General features: G+C 40.1%; 1 pseudogene; it reads left to right on the plus strand.

Moving 5' to 3' along the window:
- Positions 1-790: 790 nt before the first annotated feature.
- LOC133261600 (adenosylhomocysteinase-like) lies at positions 791-10,875 on the plus strand (annotated as a pseudogene).
- The last annotated feature ends 435 nt before the right edge of the window (positions 10,876-11,310 follow it).

Here is an 11,310-nt window from a genome sequence, read left to right on the forward strand (position 1 = left end):
AATGAATGCAGACCAGTAACAAACTTAAATTAAGGGGAAATGAAAGGGAAAATTCAGATAGATGAAAGTAATTTGTAAGTCATTATCTCAAATATATTTCAGATACAATTTTTGACTCATGTAGTTATTTGTTATCATAGATTTCTAATCAAATTCTCCTATTTTATTTAGCACTTTGATGGATGCCAAATCAAAACCTACAAAATTCAGCTCAGAAAGTATAGAGAAATGTACTGTTGGACACACCCATATCCTCAATCCGGATGTTGTGAAAGAATGTAAGGGGGAGAAGCGGCAACTTGCTTGCTCCTGATATGGTGGTACCAAGAGCACTGGTGATGCACTTAGAAAAACCAGCATCCAAATCCCTTTCTATACATGAATTGTGTAACACTGGATGAATCACATAGTTACAGTTGTCATACATTTAGACAGTAATTTTCTTAAAAGAAGGAATCGCATTTGATTGTTTCCATCTTTATATCCTAAGAAATGAGCACAATAATGGTATATTCTTGGTGTGCAATGTATGTTGAATAAATGTGCATATTTTTAACACTTCAGAACTTCAACTTTCATATCAGTATGAAGTGATAATATCAGCTTCTGCTAAGAAGATTTAGTGAACCTTCATACGTAATTAAGTCTGACAAACCCTGAAAGAGCAGGCATTAAATAAATAATAAGTCCTCCCTCCCTTCCACTCCCTTTCCTTTTTCTCTTTTCTCCAACATTTCACTATTCAGTGAATATTCAAAATCTATAAGGGTTTTTTTTTTTTTCTCACAATATGTATAGTGTCTGCCTGTTGATTGACCCACAAGAAACAGCTGTCATCATTATCAACAGTAACAGCATATATAATATTTGAGTGTGTAGTCTGCTAGACATTGAATTGCTAACTTTGTCAACTGCTTTGGAGGAAAAAACTGCCCATCCCCTCCCCATCACATCTGCATCAACCTTTTACTTCACTGCCACTAATCCAGGTAAATTAACATTCACTGTCTCTCCTCTTTGGAACAAGGACATTCTTCCTTTAGTGACACCTAGTTGTTTCCCCATTAATACTTCTAATCTGCCATCTATCTACATTCAGTCATTTGAATTTTCTTCCACAACCTAACATTTACCTTTTTGTGGTTAGTCAGTTTTGAAAGATTATAGAAAAATTGTTTCATTGTCAATAAGGACATATGGCTTAAAATTTATATGTATTCATTTCATTTTCTCATAACAACTGAATTCCCAAAGGGGTGAAATATCAAGTAAGAAATGACAATTTCTCTACCTTAAAACAGCAATTATAAAATTTGTTCTATAAATAAATTTTTCTTTTGCCTGCAGATAAATGCTAAATACAATTATATTCTTGTAAGGTCAGAGTTATAAATAGAATTCAGAAGCATAGCTTATTTTAACTCATTGCCTAGAATAAAACTATAAAAAACACACACAAACTAAATGGATGCTACTAAATAACCAATGGATCACTGAAGAAATCAAAAGGAAATTTAAAAAATATCTAGAGAAAAATAACAATGAATAAGTAACAGTCTGAAACCTTTGGAAAAGCAAAAGCAGTTCTGAAATGGAAGTTTATAGCAACACAATCTTACCTCAGGAGACAAGAAGATCCCAAATAAACAGTGTAATTTTGTATCTAAAGCAACTAGAGAAAGAGAAACAAACAAAACCCAAAGTTAGTAGAAAGAAAGAAATCATAGAGATCAGAGCAGAAATAAATGAAATAGAGATAGATAAAGCAATAACAAAGACTGAAATGAAAAGCTGGTTCTTTGAGAAGACAAACAAAACTGGTAAACCTTTAGCCATACTCACCAAGAAAAAACAAAACAAAACTGAGGGAACTCAAATAAAATTAGAAATGAAAAGGGAGAAATTACAACAGATATCACAACAATACAAAAGCTCATAAGAGACTGCTATAAACAACTGTTTGCCAATAAAATGGACAACCTAAAAGAAATGCATAAGTTCTTAGAAAGATACAACTTTCTAAGACTGAACCGGGAAGAAATAGAAAATATGAACAGCCATATCACAAACACCAAAATTGAAATCATGATATAAAACCCTCCAACAAATAAAAGTCTAGAACCAGATGGCTTCACAGGTGAATTCTATCAAATATTTAGACAAGAGCTAACACCTATACTTTTGACACTCCTCCAAAAAAGTCCAGTGAAAGAAACATTCACAAGTTTATTCTATGAATCCACATTCATCCTGATGCCAAAACCAGACAAAGACATCATTCAAAAAGAAAACTACAGGCTGATATCCCAGATGACCACAGACGCAAAAATATTCAACAAAGTACTAGCAAACTGAATCCAACAGTACATTGGAAGGATCATACACCATGCTCAAGTGAGACTTTTCTCAGGGATGCAAGGATGCTTCAATGTCCACAACTCAATTTTTGTGTTAACCTCATTAACAAACTGAAGGAAAAAAAAAAAACATATGATCACCTCAATAGACACACAAAAAACTTTTGACAAGTCCAATACCCATTTATGATAAAATCTCTCCAGAAAGTGAGCATAAAGGGAATCTACCTCAATGTCATAAAGGTCATATAAAACAAACCACAGCTAACACTGCCCTCAGTGGTGAAAGGCAGAGCTTGCCCTGTATGATCAGAAATAAGGAAAGGATGTCCATTGTCACCATTTTCATTCAACATAGTTTTGGTAGTCCTAGCCATAGCAATCTGTCACTCATATCAGGAAGTTTCCATAAGCCTCTTATCCTTATTCATCAGTAGGCAGACAGAAAGAAAACCACAATCACATAAAACTAACCAAAATGATCACATGGACCACATCCTTGTCTAACTCAATGAAACTATGAGCCATGGCATATAGGGCTACCCATGATGGAGGGGTCATTGTGGGGAGTTCTGACAAAATGTGGTCCATTGGAAAAGGGAATGGCAAACCACTTCAGAATTCTTGCCTTGAGAACTCCATGAACAGTATGAAAAAGCAAAAAAATAGGACACTGCAAGATGAACTCCCCAGGTTGGTAGGTGTCCAATATGCTACTGGAGAAGAGTGGATGTATAACTCCAGAAAGAATGAAGAGAAGGAGCCAAAGTGAAACGTCCAGTTGTGGATGGGACTGGTGATGGAAGCAAAGTTTGATGTTGTAAAGACCAATATTGCATAGGATAAATTGGAAGTGGTCAAAGAGGAGATGACAAGAGTGAACATCAACATTTTAGGAATCAGTGAATTAACATTGACTGGAGGGGCAAATTTAATTCAGATAACCATTATATCTACTACTGTGGGCAGAATCCCTTAGAAGAAATGGAGTAGCCATCATAGTCAACAAGAGTCCAAAATGCAGTTGCTGCTGCTGCTAAGTCACTTCAGTCGTGTCCGACTCTGTGTGATCCCACAGACGGCAGCCACCAGGCAGTACTTGGGTGCAATTTCAAAAATTACAGAATGATCTCTGTTCATTTCCAAGACAAACCATTCAGTATCACAATAATCCAAGTCTATGCCCCAACCACTAATGCCAAGAAGCTGAAGTTGAAAAGTTCTCTGATAACCTACAAGACCTTTTAGAACTAACACCAAAAAAAAAGATGTCCTTTTCATCATAAGGGACTGGAATGCAGAAGTAGGAAGTCAAGAGATACCTGGAGTAACAGGCAAGTTTGGCCTTGGAGTAGAAAATGAAGCAGGGAAAAGGCTAACAGAGTTTTGCCAAGAGAATGCACTGGTCATAGCAAACACCCTCCTCCAACAACACAACAGACAACTCTACACATGGCTCTACACATGGACCTCACCAGATAATCAATACCAAAATTAGATTGATTATATTCTTTGCAGCAAAAGATGGAGAAACTCTAGAGTCAGCAAGAACAAGACTGGGAGCTGACTGTGGCTTAGATCACAAACTCCTTATTGCAGAATTCAGACTTAAATTGAGGAAAGTAGGGAAAACCACTAGACCATTCAGGTATGACCTAAATTAAATCCATTATGATTATACAGTGGAAGTGACAAATAGGTTCAAGGGATTAGATCTGATAGACAGAGTGCCTGAAGAACTGTGGAAGGAGGTTCATGATAGTGTACAGGAGGCAGGGATCAAGACCGTTCCCAAGAAAGAGAAAGGCAAAAAGGCAAACTGGTTGTCTGAGGAGGCCATACAAACAGCTGAGAATAGAAGAGAAGATGGTGACTGCAGCCATGAAATTAAAAGACACTTTCTCCCTTGGAATAAAAGCTATGACCAACCTAAACAGCAGATTAAAAAGCAGAAACAGTACTTTGCCAACAAAGGTCCATCTAGTCAAAGCTATGGTTTTTCCAGTAGTCATGTACGGATGTGAGAGCTGGACCATAAAGAAAGCTAAGTGCAGAAGAAATGATGCTTTTTAACTTTGGTGTTAGAGAAGACTCTTTAGAGTCCCTTGGACTGCAAGGAGATCAAACCAATCAATCCTAAAAGAAATCAGTCCTGAATATTCATTGGAAGGACTAATGCTGAAGCTGAAACTCCAATACTTTGGCCACCTGTTGTGAAGAACTGACTTATTGGAAAAGACCCTGATGCTGGGAAACATTGAAGGCAGGAGGAGAAGAGGGAAACAGGGGATGAGATGATTGGATGGCATCACCAACTCAGTGGACATGAGTTTGAGCAAGCTCCGGAAGTTGGTCATGGACTGGGAAGCCTGGCATGCTGCAGTCCATGGGATCTCAAAGAGTCGGATATGACTGAGACTGAACTGAACAATCAGCAGGGAAAAAAGGAAATATATGAATGTAAAATGGAAAAGAAGAGTAAACTGTCACTGTTAGCAGATAACATGATACTATACATACATAGGATTTTGTATAGTATCATGTTATCTGCTAACAGTGACAGAAAACTACTGGAGTTGATCAGTCAGTTCAGTACAGCTGTAGAATTGAAATTAATGCAAATAAATCTCTTTTTGTATACACTTGCATTATTATACATGAACAGTGAAGATCAGAAAGAGATATTAAGGAAACAATTCCATTTAGTATTGCATCAAAAAGAATAAAATTTTCAAAACCTAGGAATAAATTTACCTAACATAAAACCCTTTCCTTTGAAAACTCTAAGATACCAATGAAAGAAATTGAAGATGACACAGAGATGGAAGGATATACCATGTTCTTAGATTGGAAGAATCAACATTATCAAAATGTCTATACTATCTAAGGTAATCTACAAATTCGATGCGATCTTTATTATTATCAATGACATTTTTCACAGAACTAGAACAGAAGTCTCTAAAATTTATATGGAAAAACAAAAGGCTACTAATAGCCAAAGCAATTCCGAGAAAGAAAAATGGAGCTGGAGGAATCAGACTCCCTGACTTCAGACTGTACTGCTGCTGCCTCTGCTGCTACTGCTACTGCTGCTGCTGCTACTAAGTCACTTCAGTTGTGTCCGACTCTGTGCGACCCCATGGACTGCAGCCAACCAGGCTTCTCTGTCCTTGGGATTCTCCAGGCAAGAACACTGGAGTGGGTTGCCATTTCCTTCTCCAATGCATGAAAGTGAAAAGTGAAAGTGAAGTTGCTCAGTCGTTTCTGACTCTTCGCGACTCCATGGACTGCAGCCTACCAGGCTCCTCTGTCCACGGGAGTTTCCAGGCAAAAGTACTGGAGTGGGTTGCCATTGCCTTCTCCCAGACTGTACTACAAAGCTAAATTAATCAAAATAGTATACTACCGGCACAAAAACTGAAATATAGATTAACAGAGCAGGATAGAAACCCCAGAAATAAAATCACACCCCAATGATTAATTAATCTACAGCAAAGTAGGCAAGAATATACAGTGAAGAAGCAGACATAGAGAACAGAGTTATGGACACGGGGGAGAGAGGAAGAGAGGGTGAGATGTATATAGAGAGTAACATGGAAGCTTATGTTACCATATGTAAAATAGAGAGCCAATGGGAATTGCTGTATGACTCAGGGAACTCAAACAGGGGCTCAGTAACAATCTAGAGGACTAGGAGGGGGAGGGAGAGGGAGATGGGAGGGAGGTTCAAGAGGGAGGAGATGAGCGCCGAAGAACTGATGCTTTTGAACTGTGGTGTTGGAGAAGACACTTGAGAGTCCCTTGGACTGAAAGGAGATCCAACCAGTCCATTCTGAAGGAGATCAGCCCTGGGTGTTCTTTGGAAGGAATGATGCTAAAGCTGAAACTCCAGTACTCTGGCCACCTCATGCGAAGAGTTGACTCATTGGAAAAGACTCTGATGCTGGGAGGGATTGGGGGCAGGAGGAGAAGGGGACGACAGAGAATGAGATGGCTGGATGGCATCACTGACTTGATGGACGTGAGTCTGGGTGAACTCCGGGAGTTGGTGATGGACAGGGAGGCCTGGTGTGCTGCGATTCATGGGGTCGAAAAGAGTCAGACACGACTGAGCGACTGAACTGAACTGAACTGATGGCTGATTCATGTTGATGCTTGGCAGAAAACAACAAAATTCTATAATGCAATTATCCTTTTTAAAAAAAATTATTTATTTTAATTGAAGGCTAATTACCTTACAGTGTTGTAGTGGTTTTTGCCATACACTGACATGAATCTGCCATGGGTGTACATGTGTTCCCTATCCTGAACCCCCCTCCCCCATCCTTCCCCATCCCATCCCTCAGGGTCATCCCAGTGCACCAGTCCTGAGTGCCCTGTCTCATGCACTGAATCTAGACTGGTGATCTGTTTCACATATGGTAATATACATGTTTCAATGCTATTCTCTAAAATCATCCCACCCTCGCCTTCTCCCATGGAGTCCAAAAGTCTGTTCTTTACATCTGTGTCTCTTTTGCTGTCTCGCATATAGGGTCATCATTACCATCTTTCTAAATTCCATATATATGTGTTAATATACTGTGTTGGTATTTTTCTTTCTGACTTACTTCACTCTGCATAATAGGCTCCAGTTTCATCCACCTCATTAGAACTGATTCAAATGTATTCTTTTTAATAGCCGAGTAATACTCCATTGTGTATATGTACCACCGCTTTCTTATCCATTCATCTGCTGATGGACATCTAGGTTGCTTCCATATCCTGGCTATTATAAACAGTGCTGCGATGAACATTGGGGTACACGTGTCTCTTTCCCTTCTGGTTTCCTCGGTGTGTATGCCCAGCAGTGGGATTGCTGGATCATAAGGCAGTTCTATATCCAGTTTTTTAAGGAATCTCCACATTGTTCTCCATAGTGGCTGTACTAGTTTGCATTCCCACCAACAGTGTAAGAGGGTTCCCTTTTCTCCACGCCCTCTCCAGCATTTATTATTTATAGACATTTTGATGGCAGCAATTCTGACTGGCATGAGATGGTGCCTCATTGTGGTTTTGATTTGCATTTCTCTGATAATGAGTGATGTTGAGCATCTTTTTGTGTGTTTGCTAGCTATCTGTATGTCTTCTTTGGAGAAATGTATGTTTTGCAATTATCCTTTAATTAAAAAATAAATAAATTAAAAAAATGTTTCTGCCTCATGCATAAATTCCCCCAAAATAATATATCTCAAATAATTTATCTGTACATTTTGAAAAATTTTGTTAGATGACTGAAGAAAATCTGAAGATAAAAGCATAAATGTTAAGTATGCAGTGGATAGTTTAAATAAAATTTGAATATAAAGTGTGAAAATGCATAAAATCTAAATTAGTACAGTGTGTATAAGAAAGTCTAGGAACTTCCCTGGTGGTCAGTAGTTAACACTCTATACCTCCACTGCAGGGGGTGTGGTTTTGATCTCTGGTCAGGGAACTAAGATCCCACAAGCTGGAGGAGTGGTCATAAATAAATAAATAAATAAATAAGAACATCTGAAATACGAATTCATAATTCAACTGATAAACTCAAATACTACAGGTAGATATTTTGACCACTTCATTTACCTTGTTAGAAGTTTGTATAGTCAGATATCATTAGAAATTAGGATTGTTTAAGTTAAATATAATAGTGATTCTATTGCCCACACAAGAACACTCTTAAAGTGGAAGGGGAACTATAATAAGTAGATGAGGAAACAGATATAAACAGTCAGTGACTCAACCAACCAACATATATATTTATTCATGGTATATAGTCCTATTCATGCATTTTTCTTCTTAAGAACTGAAACTGTGTTATGCATCTTTATATACTCTGACTAGTAAGGTATTTGCCATGTGGTACATAGTGAAATGTTTAAACTAATAGAGGGAATAAAATAATTGTTTAATTAAAATAAAATACAGAGATTTGACCCCAAAAAAGAAGCATCTGAATTTCATCCTTTCACTCCAGTTCTATAAATGTAGCCAAAACACCAATAGAATGTGTTTTACTGACTTTTTTCCTTGAAGACTAAATATTTATAAATTTGACTAAATGATTTTTGAGAAAGGATTGATTAAAAATAACAACAGATGAGAAAACCAAGTACAGGAGATTATCCACGACTAATCCTTTTAAAATTACACGAAGCATAACTAAGGATTTCAAAAAATTATTTAGCAAATTTGTAAGAAATAAAGCCATTCACACTTGATGAGTTAGAATAGGTGAACTAAATAACCCATGATACTTATCTCCCTGCTGCTGCTGCTGCTGCGAAGTCACTTTAGTCGTGTCCGACTCTGTGTGACCCCATAGATGGCAGCCCACCAGGCTCCCCTGTCCCTGGGATTCTCCAGGCAAGAACACTAGAGTGGGTTGCCATTTCCTTCTCCAATGCATGAAAGTGAAAAGTGAAAGTGAAGTTTCTCAGTCGTGTCCGACCCTCAGCGACCCCGTGGACTGCAGCCTACCAGGCTCCTCTATCCATGGGATTTTCCAGGCAAGAGTACTAGAGAGGGGTGCCATTGCCTTCTCTGTTATCTCCCTGAGCCCTACTTAATATAGATTTAAGATGCCTGGTTTCTTCAAATGATTGGAAAGACAGTTTAGACTGGACAAAGTCTGGAAATATGGAAATAAAGTTCACAACAATAGAAAATATTAATAGGGTAATTAAAGGTCAGAAAATATGAGAAAAGGCTTGTAGCTTTGAGCACAGATAGCAACTGACATGTAGAAGAATGACAAAGCCAATGTTTAGAAAAGCAGAGACTAAGTTCATGAAATGGTACTTGACTGGCAGCTAGGAGGATTTGTTTCCTTTAATCTTTGTTCTGAATTAAATGTCTTGCCCTGCCCAGAGCTGCCCAGCCTCTGCCTCTTCCCAGCCTGAGGCCTGGGTGCATTACTCTGTGAGGAAACACTTCCAGCAAGTTGGACAAACGTTCTTACAAGGTTGCTGCCATTAACCTGGCCACCTGGGGATGCAAGGTCCCAGACCTCACAGAGGATGAGACACCAGGCCCGATGCACATGTGAGAGATGGCCTCCGCCTCTGAGCCACTGAAGTGCATCCGGTTTGCCCACTGCCGACACCGTGACCATGGAGACAGCTGTCTTCATCTCTGTCTTCATCGAGACTCTTGTCACCCTGTGTGTTGAGGTGCGGTGGTCCAGCTACAATTATCTTCTCCACCCAGGACCATGCAGCAGCTGGAAGGGTGAAAGAGATGAGGAGTATCTGTGGTGCATAGAGCAGACTGTACTTCAAGGACGGGTAGCTCAGCATGATTCTGGACGATAGTGGCACCTCACCAACCTCATTCACACCAAGTACCCGCAGTTCCTGTCCAAGGCATCTCCAAAGAGACCACAACAGGGGTCCACAACTGGCACACAGGGTCCTGAAGGAGCCTGCCATCAACGGCAATGACTCCATCACCAAGAACACACTTGACACCTCTCTGGCTGCCAGGAGCCCCTCATAGATGGCATTAAGGGGACTGCAGATGATGGTTATGGTGGTGGAAGCAGGCTATGGCAATGTGGGCAAGGGCTGTGCCCAGGCCCTGAGGGGGTTGGGGCCACATCATCATCATGGAGAGCTACACTATCAACACACTCTAGGTGGCCACGGAGGGCCTAGAGGTGACCACCAGGGATTAGGCCTGTCTGGACTGCAGCATCTTTGTTAGCACCATAGGCTGTACTAACAAAACTCTTGGCCTGCCCTTTGAAGAGATGAAAGATGATGTCATTGTGTGTGTAACTTTGACACTTTGTGGACACTTTGACATGGAGATTGATGTCAAGTGGCTGAGCTAAAATGCTGTGGAGAAGGTGAATATTAAGACTGAGGTGGACTGCTACTTGTTGAAGAATGGGCGTCATGTCATCCTGCTAGCCAAGGGCTGGCTGTCCGACTTGGGCTGAGCCATGGGTCATCCCAGTTCGTGATGAGCAAATCCTTCACCAATCAGGTGCTGGTGCATTTTGAGCTGTGGACCCACCCAGACAAGTACTCTGGACGAGAAGCTAGATAAAGCAGTGGCTGAAGCCCCCTGGCAAGCAGAATGTGAAGCTAACCAAGCTGACTGAGAAGGAGCCTACTACCTGGACATGTCCTATGATGACCCCTTCAAACCTGATCACTACTGCTATTGAGAAGCAGACCTGCTCTTTGCCTTTGAGCTGCTGTCCTTGCCTGGGTCCCACTTCTCCTCCCTAAGAACAAACGGAACCACCTTTGAGATTGGTTTGATAATGTCTGTCATCAACACCCTGGGACCAGTCACTCAGTCTTTGGCCTCTGCTGCATCCTTCATGCTGTTCCAAGTGTGGCATGGGGAATTGAGAAGTCCCTCCTCAAGTACTGGTCAGGATGGAGATACATGGGAGTTACCCACAAGGAACCATGAGCTCAGGGGCTTTGGAACTGTTCACTCAGTCCTTCCTTCTCACCTAGAGTCAGACATCTTGGAGTGCGAAGTCAAGTGAGCCTTAGGAAGCATCACTACGAACAAAGTTAGTGGAGGTGATGGAATTCCAACTGAGTATTTCAAATCCTAAAGGGTGATTCTGTGAAAGTGATACACTCAATATGTCAGCAAATTTGAAAAATGCAGCAGTGGCCACAGGACTGAAAAAGTTCAGTTTTCATTCCAATCCCAAAGAAGGGCCATGACAAAGAATGTTCAAACTACTGCACAATTGCACTCATTTCACACACCAGCAAAGGAATGATGAAAATTTCCCAAGTGAGGCTTCAACAGTACATGAACTGAAAACTTTCAGATATTCAAGATGGACTTAGAAAAGGCAGAGGAACCAGAAATCAAATTGCCAACATCCGTTGGATCATAGAAAAAGCAAGAGAGCTCCAGAAGAGCATCTATTTCTGCTTCATTGTCTATGCTAAAGCCT

This window comes from Bos javanicus, chromosome 15, assembly GCF_032452875.1.
Source record: "Bos javanicus breed banteng chromosome 15, ARS-OSU_banteng_1.0, whole genome shotgun sequence".
In the NCBI taxonomy this organism is placed as follows: Eukaryota; Metazoa; Chordata; class Mammalia; order Artiodactyla; family Bovidae; genus Bos; species Bos javanicus.